Source organism: Castor canadensis, chromosome 6 (genome assembly GCF_047511655.1).
Source record: "Castor canadensis chromosome 6, mCasCan1.hap1v2, whole genome shotgun sequence".
Taxonomy (NCBI): Eukaryota; Metazoa; Chordata; class Mammalia; order Rodentia; family Castoridae; genus Castor; species Castor canadensis.
Window position 1 is genome coordinate 124,096,403 of NC_133391.1, and position 20,684 is coordinate 124,117,086.

The following is a 20,684-nucleotide window of genomic DNA, read 5'->3' on the forward strand; positions in this document are numbered from 1 at the left end:
GCTCTGACTGTTGGACTCTGGGGGGCAGACAGCTGCCATGTGCATGGAGGAGCAGGAAAACTGACCTAATAGAGAGAGAAAAACCAGACATGCAGAAGTCCTGTCCCACCCCGCAGAGACAGCAGCTGCACTCATTCCCCATAGGTGCAGCGTGATCCCAGCGCCTACTGACGCCAACTCTGGCGATACTATTCCACAAAACCCTCCTGAATCCTTACACCACCTGCTCCTCTTGCCTCACTAGATCCAGCTCATTCCTACTTACAATTCTAATAATCTTAACTAATCAAGAAGTGTTCATGTCAAATGAAGAAGTATAAGAAATCTAAATGTTATTCCATGAGGAATGGGAATGAACAGTTTAAGGAACAGCCAGTAGTGACATTCCTTAAACTACCACTTACAGGGCATGTGGATATGTATCTTGGGTCAACATCTTACATGTAATGACCACCCACTCACTCAATACATGGCTCTTTTCTTTTTTTCAGGAAGAACTTCTTGTATTCATCACAGAACAAAATACAGACTACATTCGTTAATTTATTTTCCACATGAGAGAATATACTTCGTATTTAGAGAAATAAATGATCGGTTGTGAGGAGCTGCTTTTGGAAAGTGATCAATCAGCACCTTATTAATGGTTGGCTATTGATACCAGGTTCTGTCACACCTCTCACACATTAGTCTTTGGACATCATTCATCTCTTTTAACCATAACTCAGCCTTTTTGGATACAATTTGGAGGATAGCCACTGTTCTTTCATAATTCTCTTCATGACCATCAGAGAGAGTGTGGGCAATCCATCTTGATACAGGATGTTTGTAATAACCCCAGTGTTCTGGGATAAAGCCTTCTAGAATTTCTGCTAATTCAACTTCACCTAAAAATAAATTCACCAGAGTTATGCCAATTACTACTGGAATCCCAGTCAATAATATGTAGAATTTTGATAACTTTGAAAAACTCTTGTCGTAGTAGGAAGAAAGTTTGATGGTGAGCTGTCATTTCCCATGGGCTCCTCTGTGTCACACAGGAGCAACAGTCTTTGAAAAGCTTCCTAATCTGAGTTGATGCCAACATGGTAGCCAGACAGAGCTGTCAATGCAGTGACCAAAGCTCACGACAATATACTCACAGTCACCATGGCTAGGACAGGCAATAGCAAGAACTCCTGTTTTGTTTGCTTATTTGTTTGAGATGGGGCTCCCACTATGTTGCCTAAGCTGACCTTGAATTTATAACTCTCCTGGCTCAGCCTCCCAAGTAGCTAAGATTACAGTCCTGGCTATTACTGCACAGACTAAGGGACAGATTTTGAATTCAGAAGTCAAGTTAGGGCTTAAGTCATACATGGAACACCAACTCAGTAAAGGTGAGGAGAGTCACGAGAACTCCTGATACCTCTCACAACACTTTCCCGACAACCAAATGATCTCTTATTTAGGAAACGGTCCCTGGGGGCATCTACTCTTCTACATAGTACATATTTTCTGAATATGTGTATGTATGATATCTAATAGTGTTTAAATGATACAAGGGAGGCAATATTAATGAAGTCTGTTTTAATGTGTGGTAATTACAAACATAAGTACACTTCAAAATACTTCACGGACATTATATGGAAACACAAGAGGCCACGAATAGCCAAGGCAATACTCAGTCAAAAGAACAATGCTGGAGGTATCACAATACCTGACTTCAAACTATATTACAAAGCAATAACAATAAAAACAGCATGGTACTGGCACAAAAACAGACATGAAGACCAGTGGAACAGAACAGAGGATCCAGATATGAATCCACACAACTATAACCAACTTGTCTTTGACAAAGGAGCTAAAAATATACGATGGAGAAAAAGCAGCCTCTTTAACAAAAACTGCTGGGAAAACTGGTTAGCAGTCTGCAAAAAACTGAAGCTAGATCCATGTATATCACCCTTTACCAAGATTGACTCAAAATGGATCAAGGATCTTAATATCAGACCCCAAACTCTAAAGCTGTACAGGAAAGAGTAACAAATACCTTGGAACTAATAGGTATAGGTAAGAACTTTCTCAATGGAATCCCAGCAGCTCAGCAACTAAGAGATAGCATAGGTAAATAGGACTTCATAAACTAAAAAGCTTCTGTTCAACAAAAGAAATGGTCTCTAAACTGAAGAGACCACCCACAGAGCGGGACAAAATATTTGCCAGCTACACATTAGACAAAGGACTGATAACCAGAATATATAGGGAACTTAAAAACCTATTCCCCCAAAATTAATGAATCAGTAAAGAAATGGGCAAGTGAACTAAACAGAACTTTCTCAAAAGAAGAAATTCAAATGGCCAAAAAACACATGAAAAAATGCTCACCATCTCTAGCAATAAAGGAAATGCAAATTAAAACCACACTAAGATTCCACCTCACCCCTGTTAGAATAGCATCATTAGCAACACCACCAACAACAGGTGTTGGTGAGGATGGGGGAAAAAGGAACCCTCTTACACTGTTGGTGGGAATGTGAACTAGTACAACCACTGGAAAAAAATTTGGAGGCTACTTAAAAAGCTAAACATTGATCTACCATTTGATCCAGAAATACCACTCTTGGGGATATACCCAAAAGACTGTGACACAGGTTACTCCAGAGGCACCTGCACACCCATGTTTATTGCAGCACTATTCACAATAGCCAAGTTATGGAAACAGCCAAGATGCCCCACTACTGACGAATGGATTAAGAAAATGTGGTATTTATACACAATGGAATTTTATGCAGTCATGTAGAAGAATGAAATGTTTTTTTTTTCATTTTTCTTTTATTATTCATATGTGCATACAAGGATTGGTTCATTTCTCCCCACTGCCCCCACCCCCTCCCTTACCACCCACTCCGCCCCCTCCCTCTCCCCCCCCCAATACCCAGCAGAAACTATTTTGCCCTTATCTCTAATTTTGTTGTAGAGAGAGTATAAGCAATAATAGGAAGGAACAAGAGTTTTTGCTGGTTGAGATAAGGATAGCTATACAGGGCATTGACTCACATTGATTTCCTGTGCGTGGGTGTTACCTTCTAGGTTAATTCTTTTTGATCTACCCTTTTCTCTAGTACCTGTTCCCCTTCTCCTATTGGCCTCAGTTGCTTTAAGGTATCTGCTTTAGTTTCTCTGCGTTAAGGGCAACAAATGCTATCTAGTTTTTTAGATGTCTTACCTATCCTCATCCCTCCCTTGTGTGCTCTCGCTTTTATCATGTGCTCATAGTCCAATCCCCTTGTTGTGTTTGCCCTTGATCTAATGTCCGCATATGAGGGAGAACATATGATTTTTGGTCTTTTGGGCCAGGCTAGCCTCACTCAGAATGATGTTCTCCAATTCCATCCATTTACCAGCGAATGATAACATTTCATGAAGAATGAAATAGCATTTGTTGCCCTTAACGCAGAGAAACTAAAGCAGATACCTTAAAAGCAACTGAGGCCAATAGGAGAAGGGGACCAGGAACTAGAGAAAACGTTAGATCAAAAAGAATTAACCTAGAAGTAACACATACGCACAGGAAATTAATGTGAGTCAACTCCCTGTATAGCTATCCTTATCTCAACCAGCAAAAACCCTTGTTCCTTCCTATTATTGCTTATACTCTCTCTTCAACAAAATTAGAGATAAGGGCAAAATAGTTTCTGCCAGTAGTGAGGGGTAAAGAGGGGTAATGGGGAGGGTAAGGGGAGTGTGGGGGGAAGGGGGAAGAAATGACCCAAACATTGTATGCACATATGAATAAAAAAAATTAAAAAAAAAACTTCACAGACAAAACATATTTTCTTCTCTCATCTTATGCTATAATTGGAGACTGTGTTATGGACCACAGAGTAGTGGACATAGTTAAGCTAGAGAATGAACACATAAAAACACTACGACAAAGAGACAACATTAAAGAATGAGTTCTTGGATCCAAAATTCTTGGTCTGGTGATGATTTTTCTATGGTCTGAATGTCTGGGCCACCCACTCCCAAATTTACAAATGGAAACCAAATCCCTAATGCGATGTATAAAAAGATGGGGCATTGGAGAAGTGATTAGATCGTGAGGGTGGAGCACTCATGAGTGGGATTAGTGCGCTCATAAAAGAGGCCCAAGGTTGCTTGTTCACCCTTTCCCCTGCTTGAGGACAGAGGGAAAAGATCGCTGTCTAGGAAGTGGGCCCTCATCAAAGAATTTGCTGGAGCTTTCATTTTGGACTTTCTGGCCCCCAGAACCCTATGAAGTAAATTTCTGTTGCTTATTTATCCAGAGTTCAAAGTCTGTAATAGGAGAGTTTAGAGCAAAAAGCTTCTACTCCAGGAGTCCCAACCCAGGTGGTCTCAGCCACCCTTCCTGATATGCCTATCAAAAACATGAATAATGGAGAATGGCAGAGAAAAGAGATTTAATTGAACACAGCCATGTCAGGAAGACAGATGAAGCAGTTCAGTGACTCCAAGATCATCTTAAAGAGTACTGACTTGAACTTTAGGCTTAAGTAGAAGAACTGGGGCAGGGGCGAGAAGTACACATAGTTAAGTGGTCCTGTCAAGGTTGGGGGTGCTCAGATCAGGATAGAAAGGCATTGTTGTGAGACTGCAGGTTTGACTCTTGTCACGAGATGTTTATCCATCATTCCTGTCCTTCCTGGAATCTAAGGTTACTATAGGGAAAGTCTGTATGGTTTCTCTAACCCTTCTTCTTCTACTTTCTGTTTGAAACAGAGTCTCATTTTGCAGCCCAGGCTAGCCTGGAACTCACTATGTAGAGTAGGCTGGCCTCAAATTTATGATTCTCTTGCCTTAGTCTCCCAAGTGTTGGAATTACAGGCATGCCCCATGATATCTGGCCTTTGTATGTTTTTTTTTCACACAATGGACCCATGGCCTAAGAGGTTGGGCCTATCACGGGAACTTATACCTTGGCCTTTTCCATTGTTTGGTACATGTAGAGTATCCCTTATTGGAAATGGTTGGGACAAGAAATGTTTCAGATTATAAAATTTTTCAGATTTTTTTGTAATGTTTGCATAGACTTTACCAGTTGAGTGTCCTTAATCTGAAAATCTGAAATCTAAAATCCAAAACTTCCTGCAGGCCCTGTCAAGGCTCAGAAAGTTTAGATTTCAGGTGTTTCATATTGTGGACTTTCAGATTAAAGATGCTCAATTTGTACATGAATTGTAAATTTTTCTTTGTTGTTGTTGAGGCAGGTTGGATTCATATTGCAAACAACTGAAAGAGTCCTGCCCAGGATGTACAGGAGGCAGGCAGTCTCTATGCAGTGCCTCTAGCATGGGCCATTCACAGAGGATCAAGAAGTGAGGAACCAGATATCATCTGCAGCGCCATGTCCCTTCCCCACTACCAGGTCAGTGAATGCTCCTCCTTCATAGTGAGCTGGAAATAATGCAGGGCATATGCCACATCAAAATAAAGAGATACCATTTGGTGTCAATAAATTAAAAGTGTGCCCAATTGCAATGTGAATTTATTTCTCAGCTCTTATTTACTTATCGTCTTACCTCTCCTCACAGCCCTTATGTTCTTTGACACAGGATCTGTGTCTTTCTGTATCTGGTGTTTCTGGAATAAACATTTTTTATGAATTGAAATGCAAGTAGATTTTTATTTTAATAATTTGCAGCATTGAAAGGAAATAACTTACTTGAATCAAGGGATTTGTGTAAAATGGTGACTTTGCTCATTAGGAAAAGAAACTTGCCCCAGACTCACCCTTGTTTCTTCCTCTGGAGGAGAAAAGAGTGCCTAGCCAGGTTGGGTTTCTCTGTTATTTCCCATTCCCTAGAGAGCAGCCTGAATTTGCAGCCTCTGAAGAAGGCTCTTTCATATCCCAGGATGAGACTGGACTCTCGGAAGGTTTTTCTCCTGCCATGGATTGTATTAGTGTTGGATTTCTTACCTTGCCCCTGGATCCTGACAAGACACAGTGGCCTCCCTGTCAAAGTGAACCATGGGGAAATTAGCTCCTGAAAACCCAAAACAGCAAGTGCTACAACTCCGCAAGCTGCACCTCTACAGGTTGGTTCAGGACAGCAGAAACTGCTTGGATGTTTTAGGGAGATTTCTGTGGCTTTGACCTCATGGCAGCCATTGTTGTTGGTCCTTGACCCCGACTTGCCATCCTAAAGGCCTGAAAGATGGTGGCAGGCAGTGCCTCAGTTGTCACCCAACAGTATTCATCCCATGCTGGAATTACTGACCAGATGAGAGCAGTGGGAATTTGAGGGCGGGAGATCTTATTTTTATAGAGTAGAGGCCTAAAGGGTGGGGGGTGACTAGACAGAGCTTCAATCTCTATTCCTGGAGAGAGAGAGAAAACTTAAAAATCATTTAATTATGACATTTGGGTTTAATATTAACAAGCTCAAAAGTTTTCCACACCCTCCAACAAAGTCTCTCAGCCTCCAAATGACTTCAGCTTCTTCGTGACAACCCGCTCTGTGTCTGGGACATCAGTTTGATTTACAGAGCATTTCAAAATATTTATATATTTTTTAGGGTTTCCATCATAGCCTCAGCCAGTAACCTGCTGTGTTTGAAAATGTCTGGGCAGTAATTGTCATTGTTTGCAACAGCTATTTTGGACTCTGGGCAAGCGTTGTGGCATTTTGTATAATCTAGGAATGCAATTACTGAAGTTGTATACATAATCCAAGTGACCTCCTGGCTTAAGAAGCTCAAACCCTAGGAAAAAAACGGATAACAACAGCAAAAAGTTTGTTTAATTTTTCTTCTGTAGTTGGTCAGTGGTAGGTGGATGCTATTATGGCCAATTTGGCAAAAAGATGATTAGTGTAACAATTCCTTATAAGTACAAAACAATGTTGGATTAGACAGAGAAGAAAGAATATGACTGGGATGGTGGGTTCCTCTGACCCAGGGTCACACCTAAGTGTTTGTGGAGGAAATTAGATACTGAGGGATGTCTGGGTCCTAGAATGAGTCATTCTTCATGATGCAAGAGATAATTTTGCACCAATTAAAAGCGAGCCTCTAATGTCATTTAAAAATAAATTGCTAACAGTTAAGGACTTTATATTTAAAAAAAAATAAAAGAGACAAAAACCTATTCAGTAAGAATGAGACTATCTTGGAGTGAGTAAGTGAATATACAAGTCCTCCTGCACGTCATTAGGGATTTTAGGCTTCTAAGATCTTATCCATTTCTGAGGTGATCAGGTTACTCCTAAATTACTTTTTCTCTCTTGTTTTTTTTTTTTTCCCTGTCAGATGCTATCTGGAAGCTGTAATGCTAAAGCTTTCCTTCAGTGTGAAATGGTCATTCCTGAAGGAGAGTTGATAAACAGAATCTCTGGATTTCCAAGCAGACAAGTGGTTTGGGTAACTGATGCTAGAAACTACAAAAAGTGATCTCAAAACCTAGACAAAAGAAAACACTTGTACTTAAGCAAGTAGAGGTGCCCACCACCAGAGCCTGGGACTGTAGCTCAGCGGCAGGCACAGGGCTTAGTTAGCATGCATGAGGCTAAGGGTTTGATCCCCAGCAAACCTCTGCTCCCCTCTAGAGAGAGAGAGAGAGAGAGAGAGAGAAAAGAAACACTCAGGATCAGTTTGCAAGTACCTTCCAGGCTTAATGGACACCTCTTGTCTCCTATCTATCTATGTGTGAGAAAAGTGTGCCTTATGGTTCTGAAACTCAGGGGAAGCCTAGGCTACAGCTTCTCCTGGAATTCAGCACTTTATGGATGCTTAGGGTCTTTTTTTTCTTCTTTTTGCAGATTTTACTTTCTAGCTGGTTTTTCAACTGCCCAGACGTCCCACCTGTCCCCACCCTCTGAGGCCTGTGAGGTCACTTATGTCCCTGAAGTAACCCCAGGCTACAGAAAAGGAGACTAGACACCCCGTGGGCTCTCACAGCTAGACAGGCATTTTATTTTTTCTATCAATCCCTTCATTTCATCTCCTATTGTTTCACCCCTGCAGGGAATGATACTAAATATAAACAGCCCCCCCCCACCCCCAGGGCTTCCAGACATCTATGACAACAGCTCACATGGTGCCTGGAGCACACACGGCAGAGCCTTGCCGCCTCGCTGCCAGTCGGGTCGCGTGGGGGAAGAGCTCGGTCAAGACCAGCTAATCAGTCCCAGGCAAGCTGGGTGCGGGACTGCGCCTGCGCCTAGGCAGCTCAGGGCGCGCGGAGTCCTGGCGCACATCACAGGCAGGTAGGGCTGGAGACTCTGAGTGGTCCTCAGTTAATGGTCAGAATTATGCAGTCAAAATTGTCTGCCACCTAAAGAGATGACCTTATGTCCAGTCTCTTGATAAATCATCCAGAAAGCTCGAGCAGGAAGTGATCCACAGGGAGGGTCTCAGGGGCTTTTTTTCTCTTCAGATTACGCACATGACCAAGATAAAATATCTTACTGGCTACCGTTTACATAAAGTATATGACTCTGAAATGCCAATTTTGCAAATAAGACAGGCCTGTCTTTCAGCCAAAGGCGCTTTTATCCTGTGAGCTTTACAAGATACTTCCTCCGTCTTTCTTGTAGCCTCAGTTACTCTGGTTTGTCTTTTATTCCTGAGAGCATGGCTTTTGATTCAAGGACATGAAAGCATTGACATTTTGGTTCATTTATTCATTCCTTTTTAAAGGAGACTGATGCTTTTGTGATGTAAAGATGTTCCCCTGAAAGCAATGACAGCCTGTGCCGGAAGAGCGGATTTAGCAACAAATACATTATTCTTGCAGAATTTTCTTGTGCCAGGAAACCAAAGTGAGGGGGAGACTCACAGGATAAGAAAGTGACTATGCCCATGGGAATTCAAGCAGCAGAAAGGACTCCAGAACCTCCGGAGTTCATTCCAACCAAACGAAAATGTCTCACGCTAGCAACTAGCAAATTAACTCATTCTTATGTGTTTAACTCCATTCAAGTGTAGATACCAGGAGAATAGAAAAGCTACAAATTTATCATCCTTATTTATTCTGGAGTCTGAAATGAAAGATCGGAGAGCAGGTTTTGATAGAGGGGAGCTATAGAATGTAAGAGTCCATAGGATGTAAGAGTTCCCTGAGAATATCAAACTCAACCTTTCTTTCCCATATGGCTTTTCAATGACACCAGTCAGTCTATGGGATAGCCTTTTGGGGGAGAAAAAGTAATTTCTTCCTCATCTTTTGCAAGATTCATGGCTGACATCCCCTATTGCAAAAGACAGATTAACAAGAGAAAATCCTAAGAAATTCACTTCAACAAAGTTTTACAAGACACAGGAGCATTCAAAAATAAAGATCCAGAGAAAACTATATTTTCATGCTCAGGTTGGGATGATAAGAATTGATGGTCACATAGACACAAAAGAGGTGTGACCCATTGGTAAAAACCAGGGACACTTAGCAAAGCCTGTTAGTTCATCTTCTTCTTGGTTTCTTTGTGTAGACTTCCTTTCCTCTGTGTATAGGCAGGACACCTGTCACATGATGGTCTTCAGAAGAAAGGGAGCAGGAGAAGGTCAGAAAGATTTTACCACTTTTGCATTTTTCTCAGTGTCATTCAGCTTAAATACTCAGAATGCTCCAAGACCATATTGAAGCTAGAATTTCCTGCACCCAGGTAAATTCTACCACCAAGTGCTATTGGTCCTAATTCTGTTGTTTGGACCATAATACATTACTCTATTTTTAAACACAAAGGCCTTCAAATATTTGTTTCCCTTAGTTCATTACTGTCTAGGTTCTGGTCCCTGTTTATTCAAGCTCTCCTCACCTGGTGTGGTTTCCAGGGTCTTCATGTCCTAACAGCCATCCACTAACCCACTCCAGTGGATTAATGTCTTTAAAATGTGATGCTGGAACTCAAAACCATTAAGCAACATAGGATGGGGGGAAAAGATGGGAAAGTGAAGTGGAGGCAGCTCACCTGACTAAAGTACAATGCATGTACAGGTATAATACCAAAGGAAAAATCCCACTGGCCAATGAACAGACACCCAAACAACAAGGACAAGAATGAAAAACAAGTCATGCTAAAGGGAGGGTCCTAACAGACGGGGAGGTTTAAGGAAGGTGAATATGGTTGATGTACTTTCTATACAAGAGTGGATATAGAATTTTTAAACTGACGCAATCACCATAAGAAGGGGACTAAAGTAGAAAGGAGAAAAATGGAGGGGATGAACCAATTTGGGTTCTAATACATATATACATGGAAATGTCACAATGAAACTCCCTGTATAGCTATCTTAAACAAACAAAAATGTCTTTTTTCAAAAACAGAGGACAAAAAGATAAAACAGGTCCTGTCTGGGGGCTGGTACCAGTGGGAGGAGAGACGATATAAGGAATATGGTGGAAATATTGTGTATTCATGTATGAAAATGGAAAAATGAGACCTACTGAGACTATTCTAAGAACAGGGTGAGGAGGGATGAAGGAGAATGATGGATGGGGTGAATTTTACTAAGATATATTGTAACCATTTTTGTAAATGTCACAATGGACCCCCAGTGCAACAATAATATGATAATAAAAAAATAAAATAAAACATGGTGTTGGAACTGAGCACAATGTTGCAGGTGTCCTATGGAGCAGAGCGTGTCCTCCAGAGGGAGGGCCCTAGTGGCACACCATAAATATTAGAGATTACTCATATCCTGTTCAATATTATTTTCTGTGATTTTTATAAACAAATGTGACCTGTTTGTCACATTTGACACAAAACTAAGTAGGATGGTTCTAAGGGTACAGAGGAAAAATAAACTCAATCTAAGTTTCTCTTACTGTACTGTCTGTGTTAGTCAGCTTTCCATCTCTGGGACAAAATACTTGAGCAAATCAACTTACAAGGAAAAGAGGTTTGTTTTGGCTAATGGTTTCAGAGGTATCAGTCTACAGGCACCTGGGCCTGTACTGGGACACTATAACATGGCAAGGAGTACATGGTGAGCAAAGCTGCTTACTTCATGGAAGCCAGGAAGCAGAGAGAGAGAGGAAGGGGGTAGAGTTTCAATATCCCTCGTAAGGGAATGCCCGCCAATGACCTAACTTCCTCCCTCTAGGCCCCACCTCTTACAGTTCCACCTTCCAATAAGCACCACAGACTGGCAACAAAGCCTTCAACATGACTTGGGGGAACATTCGACCTCTAAACTGTAAGACCCTCACAACACACTTTGACCCCAAGAGAGAGAGAGAGAGAGTGTGTGTGTGTGTGTGTGTGTGTGTGTGTGTCAGGGTGGGGAGAGGTTCCTACATTTACTCAGCAAGCAACGCTGTAGTAGTGGACACCAGTTGGGTGACCTCTAATTCAATTTAATTCTGACACTGTCTACCTGGAGGCAATGTCAGATCTCACAGACGAGGAATTCAGTTCCTCTCCAAGATTTCCTACAAGATACTAAGCTCAAGCCCTAGGTTGCTTTTCCTGTGTTTCTGACCAATAAGCAATGAATTGGGGCTCACGTCACCCCTTCCTCAACTTGGGTTTGGTTAACTTGCTAAAGTGGCTCATAGAGCTCAAGGAAACAGTTTATCAGTTAGATTTTCTGACCAGTCGTTTTGGGCTTTTATGGTGGTTTCATTATATAAATGCGGTTGATTAAATCATTGGCTATTGGTGACTAATTTAATTTTAATCTTCTCTCCCTTCTCTGGAGGTTGAGCAGTAGAGCTAAAAAGTCCCAGCCTTCTAATCCTGCCTTGGACTTTCTGGTGAGCAGCTCCATCCTGAAACTACCTCTGGGCTGTCAACTCAGGCAACTAGCACTTCAGAGATTCCCAGGATTTTAGGAATTATTTGCCAGGAAACTAGGACAAAATTCAACTATATGAAAATCTATTTTACAATATTATCATGACAAATATAAAAGATGTCAAAAATAAAATACAAACAAGAGATTGGAAGCATGACAGAGAAATTTAATGTAGATAAATATAAATTTTACATTAAAATAAATATGAGGTGTTTGACCCTTACCCACATGTCTGGGTCACCCCTTGAGGTGTATTCTCCCTGTTCAACAACTTGATTCTCACTCAGTGGCCCACCTCACACTTCGATGCACTTTTGCTTTCCTAATATGTCACTCCTTACTAGCTGAAATAAATAAATAATACAAGATGGGAGTTAGATGGCTTGATATCAGTTCATGAGAAAATTGGCCACAAATTCAAAATGAGACCTGGCTTCAAGAACACACAGAATGTGAAGATTCCTTGTGCTCCATGGAACACCTGGCCTCTACCTCTTGATTTTGAGGTAGAGGTGCTCCGTAGAACACCTAGCCTTGTATTCATCTCCTGGGGCACAGTTCGTACACAGGACATTGATCCAATTGAATGGTGCATCATGGAATAGGGTACTGAGCCAGGGCTCTAACTCTGTATTCAGTAGGCTATTCTTACAGTCTTGTCAGATTGGGAGCTGTAGTTCAGTAGGTGATCAGTAGATTTTATGGTCAAGGACCCATTCCTGAATCTTCTTTAGCCTAAAATGGACTTCTGGTCTAATGTGATGTTGTGTGGACTTCATGTGAGCAGAGCAAACATTCCAAGAGGTCTTAAAAGTAGGACTGAATGAAGCTCTTTGGACAGGAAATGCAAAACCAAACTTAAATTATATGTTTATTTCTTTCAGAATGAATTATCAACCCTTCTGAAATGGAAGAGACTCCATGTAGCCAACCAAGTGAAACATCAGTTTCCTTGAGAGATGAGACCATATCCATGACTGAGTGTTGATCCCTGTTGCTGGCAGGTTGAACATTCAGCAGCAGCAGCATTGGCACTTTAACCAGTCATCATAAGTAGCTGTCCATGCTGTGGGGTCTAGTCACAGTCCCCATCTCTGCCATGAAGTATACTTTGTTCATTTGGATATTGGCACTGTGATGGCTGATGACAGACGTTGAGTGTCTACTTATTAGTGCCTCTTCTGCAGAAAATGCCCTCTGGTGAACATGAATGTGTATATAAACATCTCCTCACTTTGCACTCTCTTCAATATACCCATCCATATGTCTCTATCCCAAAATTCCTCATCCTCTACATCCCAATCTTTCTTCTTACAGCTTCTGACAAACTGGTCAGGCCATTCATCGCTGCCATGGGTCAGATTATATCCTAACTTGAGTTGACTTGTCCGTCAACACAAAGTAGAAAATCAGGTACATCACTTGAAGCCCTGCCTATTGGAACACTTTTCCTTCATTACAATCTCAGAGCACATAGAGGAAGGCCATTAATACAGTTGTATCCATTTTCAGCTTTCACCTACAGGCCAAGTTGATTCATCTATAAACCAAGCTTGGCGTTTTCCTCTTCTAGCCCACAGGTGTAAGCTGAAGGAAGGGAGCTGATACAACAGTGGTGGTGACCCACAGGTCTGGGCTACCGATTCATCCATCTTGTGTGTGTTCTCTGGTCCTATTAGTGCACAATCCTGGTGGATGGATCACAGCTGGGCCCCTCTAACCTTTGGACTTGACAAACTGACATAACTCAGCTCATGATGAGTAGTTCTGCACACCTAGTTTCCCATCATCAGATATTCCACCAGGGTCTAGTAACACCATAGAAGTTATTTTTCAATGGGAATTCAGTACTTCACTGGGTATGTCGCCCTTTTTCCAGAATCCCAGAGATGCGCATTTGATTCTCCCTGAAGAGATTACCAAAAATTCCATAGCGCCATTTCCCACCACTACTTCACTGGGTGTGATACTATAGGGTCTGCTAGGTCATGTTACCTAAGCGTTAGGACTACTTGCACTACAACCTTGACATTTTCTGCCCTAGATCCCACTGTAAATAAGCAGTCTGTCATCCACTCAAAGCACAGGCTAGCGCATTCTTCTGAAGTGTGTAATTCCCTAGACTCCAGAACCTGAGCTGACTTGCCAGGCATTGTGTTTCCTTCTTCTTGGTGCAAAGCACAGTAATTTATCCATTGTTTGGGTTGGATCTCTCATGATCACCTTACCACTTCATCCCTGAAAAGTTACCACTGTTATGGTCCCTGAACACAGTAGGGTCAACCTCACACACCAGAGTGCAGGTGTTTAGTCACTTCTTGCTTATGTATGATTAACATGATACCAATGATGTTATAGATCAATATGCTGTTGAGCGGAATACCCTGATAGCCCAAATCTCTTTAGACTACATTATGACAGAAAGTAGAGTGTTAACATAGCCCAAGAGAAACACCATAAGTGATTCTAATATTCATTCTCTATGAATGAAAACTGGTTTTGATCCTTTTGTTATATGGATAGAAAACAATGCATTTGCCAAATCATCAGTCAACACCTTGTACTTGAGACCATGTTGTTCTGTTCTTTCAAGTTTACCACATCTGCCATAGTAACTGCAAGTAAGAGCTATTGCTTGTTTGTGTTTGCAGTAGCTTACTGTCTCTTCTAGGACAGGTCTGGTTTCTGCTGGGGTCAAACTAGAGAACCAAATGAAGAGATGACAGAGAATGTAGCTCCTGCAATTATATGCTTAAGGCTAGCACAATTTCTCTTATCCTCTGGGAATCAATATTGACTTGGATTCACTATTTGGGGGGCAGTTTCAGAGTTGGGTTTTTTTTTGCCTTCCCTATAATGATAGTCTTTTTCCCACAGGCTAATGTGAGGTTGCACCAACCACCAAGTATATCTTTCCTAAAATTATACAATTCAAGGAGACAGGAAATGACTGTGGACCCTGTGGACCCAAGAGCTGGACCTAGGCCTACACTCCATTTATGACTTTCTCTATTTGTATTGTTGGGATGTTTATGTGTCCCCCAAATTCATACATTAAAACATAAATCCCAAACTAATGGTATTCAGAGGTGAGGCCTTTGAGAAGTGATAAGGTCACAAAGACAAAGCCTCAGACAAACCTCATTCATAATGAGGCCTGAGTTTGTCTCAGTAAGGAAGCAACATATTTGAATTGTAACATGAGTCCTCACCACATCACATCTGCCAGTACCTTAGTCTTAGACTTCTCAGCTTCTGAACTGTAAAAATAAAAAACTTCTGTTATTTATAAGCCATCTCATTTATAATATTTTATCATAGCAGCATGAATGGACGGATACCTATATACTCCTACATTTACTGGGGGCCATGATGATGTTTTGGACATCAATGTCAACTAGACCTTGTGTTCAACAGTCCTCGGAATTTTGGGCATTCTCTTTGCTCCAGTGCACAGTCATCCAATTGAGTGTCTGTAGGTCCCCTCAAAGTATTTATGGAACCATTACTATGTACATTTGTTGAGGTGATACAGAATCCTTTGCCTCACCTTCATTTTAAGATTCTAGGTCTAAAAACTGGCTCAGGTCTGGAAATGGGGTAAAGTCATGACTTATTGAGATAACTTCCCTTGGGCTCCAGATCATCCACTGTTGCTTTGATAGTATAAATCAAGCACAGCTCTTGTTGGATGTTTCTGTTTTGCCCCCATTGTGATGGCTAATTTTGTGTCAACTGAATGAGCCACAGTGCTGAGATATTTTGTCAAACATTATGGTTGTTTCAGAGAAGGTGCTTCTGGATGAGATTAATATTGAAATCAGTGAACTTTGAGAAAGGCAGATTACCTTCCATAGAGTGAGGGGGCCTTGGCTAATCAATAGAAGGCCTTAAAAGAACAAAGACTGACTTCTCCATAGCAGGAAAGAATGTTGCTAGCAGATTGCTGTTAGACTCAGACTTATGTGACTTAGAATTATGTGAACATATTCCTTGAAATAAATCTCTTTCTCTCTTTATATGCAACCTGTTGGTTCTGTCTCTCTGTAGATCCTTGAATGACACACTGATGTTCTATCAGCTATCTCCATGACTCATTGAGAGTCAGTCTCCCATGTCTGTCACTCAGTCTTATCACTCATTACAATAATTGCATCCCCAACTATTTTGTGGCTTCTGAGAGTTACAATGCCATTATCTCAGTTGTATTATTTCACAGATATTGCATCTTCATTGCTCTCAAAGAACCTATTTTTTTTTTTTTTTAGAGGTACTGGGGTTTAAAACCCAGGGCCTGAAGCTTCCTTGGCAGGCATTGTACCACTTGATCCAGTCATTGTTTTGGGTTAACTATTTTTCAGATAGGGTCTTGTGTTTTTTGTGGGGTGGCCCAGTCTGCAATCCTCTTACTTACACCACTGCTGGGACAAAAGGTACACACACAACCATCCCTGGCTTATTGGTTGAGATGGGGTCTTGCTAACTTTTTGCCCAGGCTAGCCTTAAACTGCGATCCACCTGGTTTCTACTTTCTGAGCAGCTATGATTATAGAAGTGGTCACTGCTTCTAGACAAACCTGGTTCTTTAATGGTCTCTTTTACCATCAGGCCTGAACAGAGGCTAGTCACCATTCAGTATCTTAATTATAGGGTGCCCTTCTCACTACCACATTCCTCTTGGTCTTGGTAAATGACTATTACCAAGACCTTTGGGGCTGCACTGACAAAACTATAAACTAGGTAGCTTATAAACAACAACACAGGAGGCTGGGGAGGCCATGATCAAGGCTTTGGCATATTCTGTGTTTAGTGAGATCCCACATCCCAGACATCAGTCATTTTCCTGTGTCCCCACGTGGGGGAACAGGTGAACAAGCTCTCTCAGGCCTCTTTATAAAAAAGGTGCAGGTCTTATGTATCATCTTGAGCCTTTGGGGTGATGGTCAGGGTTTTGATGACCATATGGGAACAGGAGATAAGACCATAAAATAAGGCCATGCAAAATAGTGAAGCTAGAACTGATCTGTGTAATGTTCAGAGCTCTTCAACAGATCAAGAAACATGAGAATTAAACTAACACTTCTCAACTCATTTTACAATACCAAGCCACACAAAGACATTACTAGAAAAGAAACCAAAGGTCAATATCCCTCATGAACATAGAAACAAAAATCATGAAGAAATAAATGTAGCAAATCTAATCCAGCTATCTGTAAAAAGGGATGAAATCTCATGACCAAGGGAAGTTTATCCCAGGATTGCAAGATTGGCTTAACATCTGAAAATCAATCAATGCAATTCATCATATTTATAAACTAAAATGAGAAATAGGATCATTTCCATAGATATGGATAAGACATCTGACAAAAATCTATGTCTATACATGATTAAAACTCAGCAACTAAGGAATAGGAGATTGCCTCAACCTGATAAAGTCAATTTAGAAAAATCTTACAGTTAGTACCTTATTGAATGGTGAAAGACTAAATGCTTTCTCTCCAATATCAACAAGACTAGGATGGCTGATTTCCCTAATCTTTCTTTTTTTGCTACTGGGATCTGAACTCAGGGTCTTATACTTGGTATGTTCTACCACTTGATTGCTACACTTGGCCCTTTTATGCTTTAGTTAGTTTTTGGATCAGATCTTCCATTTTTGACTGGGGTCATGTTCAGACTGAGATCTTTCTACCTCTACCTCCCACATAGTTAGGATTACAGTTATGATCCACCATGCCCAACTTGTTTGTTGAAACAGTATCTCACTAATTTTTTTTTACTTGGATGGGCCTCAAACTATGATGCTCCCTACCTCCATCTCCCAGTAGCAAGGATTACAAGCATGAGCGATCACACCTGGCCATTTTCAGTAATTTTATTCAACATAGAAATGGAGGACCTGTAGAATAAGGCAAGAAACCTGTGCTATAAGGCAAGAAAAATAAACAAAAGTTGTACAGATTGGAAAAGAAGCTAGTCTTTACTTGTAGATGGGAGACTGCTCACACAGAAAGTCAGCAAAATAGCTAATAGAATAAATAAATTAAGCATGGTTTCCAGAGATAAGGTCTATGCACAAAAATTAATTGTATTTCTACATTTAACAAAAACAATTTGAAACCAGAATTATAAAAACCCCAACAGTATTTATAACAGCATCCAAATTAAAAACTTAGGGATAAATTTAACAAAAATCGATGTTTATCCTGCTTAATAAAAGCTATGAAACATTGCTGAGAGAATTTAAATATCTAAATAGTGCTTTTTGCAGAAAAAACTGTCATTGTTGGAGTCATGGTGGGGCCTGGGTTCTCTGCTGCCACTGTGGTGGAAGAGTGGCACAAAAAGCTCCAGGAGTACTAGCAGTCAAGGGAAAACTGAAGAACCAAAACAGCAAGCCTTATCTAAAAGCCAAGAATAATTGTCTGAATCCACCACCTTCTAACTCAAGTATTAGACCTAAAAAGGGTGTTACCAGTGATGCTATTTTGCCTGTTAAAACTACAAGGCCTGTCAACATTAAACTCCAACCCAGATCAGCTAATATCACAGGGTCCCAGAAGCCAAAGTTGGAGCCACCAAAACTGCTGAACAAAAAAAGACTGACTTCAAGATATGTTTCTGCTAATCCAAACTGTAACCTGTCCAGCAAGAGTCATCAGCAGCATGAAGGTGGATCATCCACTACAGGAAAACTGTCAAGAAAATCCATGAGGTCATTTACCACACAGGAATCAAAAACTAAAAAACAGCAGGAAACAGATCAAGGAAACGCTAAACGTGCAGACTTTGTGGATAAAACCCAAGTTGAAAACAGTTCCTTGGATGGCTTTCTCAAAGACACAAACAAAGAGAACTTGCCTCAAACCTTATCAGAACCTAAGCAGAAGACAGATTCTGAATTATGTAACATAAGCAAGCCAAGGACTGACTCATAATCAAACCAAGAGCAGTTTGGCCCCTAAACAAGTTTGGGCAAAAGTTCAGCTAATAATGCTGTTTTGAAAGACAGGGTTAATAAACAACTTACTGGAGAAACACAAATCAATACTCTACCAGTAAAGTCACAGCAACTCTCTAGAGTTGCACGTCTAGTAAGACCAAGAGAAAAACCCCCATGGACAATTCCCTCTCACTTTATTCAGACCCTCAGTAGGACTCAAGCCAAGAAATCAATGACCAAGGACATAATGATTAACAGAAGTAAATGTGGAAGACCTTATGAAGCTAAGTTATAGTCATACTCTGCTACTGAACAGAAAGTGGAATATACCAAACCTAGGACATACCTCAGCTTGCTTCAGAGAGCGTAACAACAGACATCCAAACATGGAGCAAGATCAGGAGACTATGCACCCTTGTCTTAGACCCCAGAAATCATGTGTTCTGCAAAAATCAAAAAACATGGGCCAGAGGCCTAATTTGACAACTGGCAGCTTTAATTAATCATCCCAAGCACTCCTAGCATAAGAGCAAATAGAATCAATGATAATAAATTCAACAACATCCTTGGACAAAACACACAGACTTTGGAGTCCAAATTGAAAAAGCTCTTCCTCAGAACCATTTTCTGAACTAGACAGCTCCCAAAACTCAAGCTGGTATGACAACCATACATGGAAGAGGAGTTCCAAATACTGCCCAAACGAATCTAAATATTAAAAAGAACAATGGCAGAGGATCTAAGGAAACAACTGGAAGAATAGAGGAAATCGAAGGGGAAAGTCTAAAAATGGCCCCCTATGGAACTTAAAACTAAAATAAAAATAATGGAGGATATGAATATATCGTTCTGGAAGAGCATCGAAAAAGAAGAAAAGAAAGAACAATTGGAACTGTCCAATAAAATTAACAATACTCTGACAAAATGTCTGCAGCTCATTGAAGAGGGCATGCCTTCTAATGAAAGATTTGCCATATTGTCCAGTATTCCTGAGGCTGAAAATTTGCTTACTTCTGGATCTGCAATTTGAGCAAAGTTGTTGGCAAGTAAAGGTGCCTTTGATGTTATTGGGCTGTATGAAGGGGCCATTAAAAGTGGAGCAGCACCAGTACAGGAGTTGTGGAAAATCGTGCTTTATATTGTGCAAGACCCAAACGGAAACAGAGAAGGAACTACTCCAGACTCTTTAGGTGCTGGAACTAATATCCTGACAGTGGAGGAGCTAGCCATGAAGATAGAATGTGGGAAAGCTTACCTTTTTCCAGAAGAGAGGGCACAGGTTACAGCGACACCCTAAGTAACCAAGGCAGAGCAGGATAATCATCCTTGTATGAAATTACAGACTGTCTCAATCCCTAGAATAAATGGAATGCCAGAATTGCAAGACATGAAGCATATTGCTCCTGTAAGGCTCTCCCCAAGGTTCGAGAGAGCAGTGTCCCGCTAACCAGAAAAGCTACAGGAACATGATTTGGTAGTGGCTTCTCTTGACAAGCTACTAGAAGTGGAAGAAACAGAGTGCTTTATATTCCATAAAAATAAGGCTTTGCCTGTAAAGTAGGGTTTGAGATCCTTGAATCATAATTTCTTGAGACTTTTTTTTTAAAACAACAAAAAAAGATGTTTCAGAACCTCCAGGAGGTAAGAAATGCCTTTGTCCAGATAACCTGAAAAAAAGTGTACAATCTTTAGACATTGTGGATGCAGCTTATGGACCCTAGGAATGGAGGAAGTGATTCGCTGGGTTTTCTCTAAAATTTTATGTCTGCGCAAGAAAGTTTTTGGTTTATATGTTTAAGACTATAATTTGTCACAGCTTTACAGCATACATAAGTTTCCCCACAAGTATAGGAAAAAAATTTGTACTTTACTGATCTACTTCATTCCTGTCGTTGTTTGTACACCTGAAGGTTGATGCTACAGTACGATGGATTTTCCTTTTGGCATTCTTAGCACAGAAGGCAAGTTCTTACAGGTGGAACAG

The 20,684-nt window shown here is 40.8% G+C and overlaps 2 pseudogenes; one reads left to right on the forward strand and one right to left on the reverse strand.

Annotated features, from left to right (window-relative positions):
* Positions 1 to 543: 543 nt before the first annotated feature.
* On the reverse strand, positions 544 to 1,148 carry LOC141424306 (NADH dehydrogenase [ubiquinone] 1 beta subcomplex subunit 5, mitochondrial pseudogene; annotated as a pseudogene).
* A 16,903-nt stretch (positions 1,149 to 18,051) lies between these two features.
* On the forward strand, positions 18,052 to 20,261 carry LOC109678567 (cytoskeleton-associated protein 2-like pseudogene; annotated as a pseudogene).
* The last annotated feature ends 423 nt before the right edge of the window (positions 20,262 to 20,684 follow it).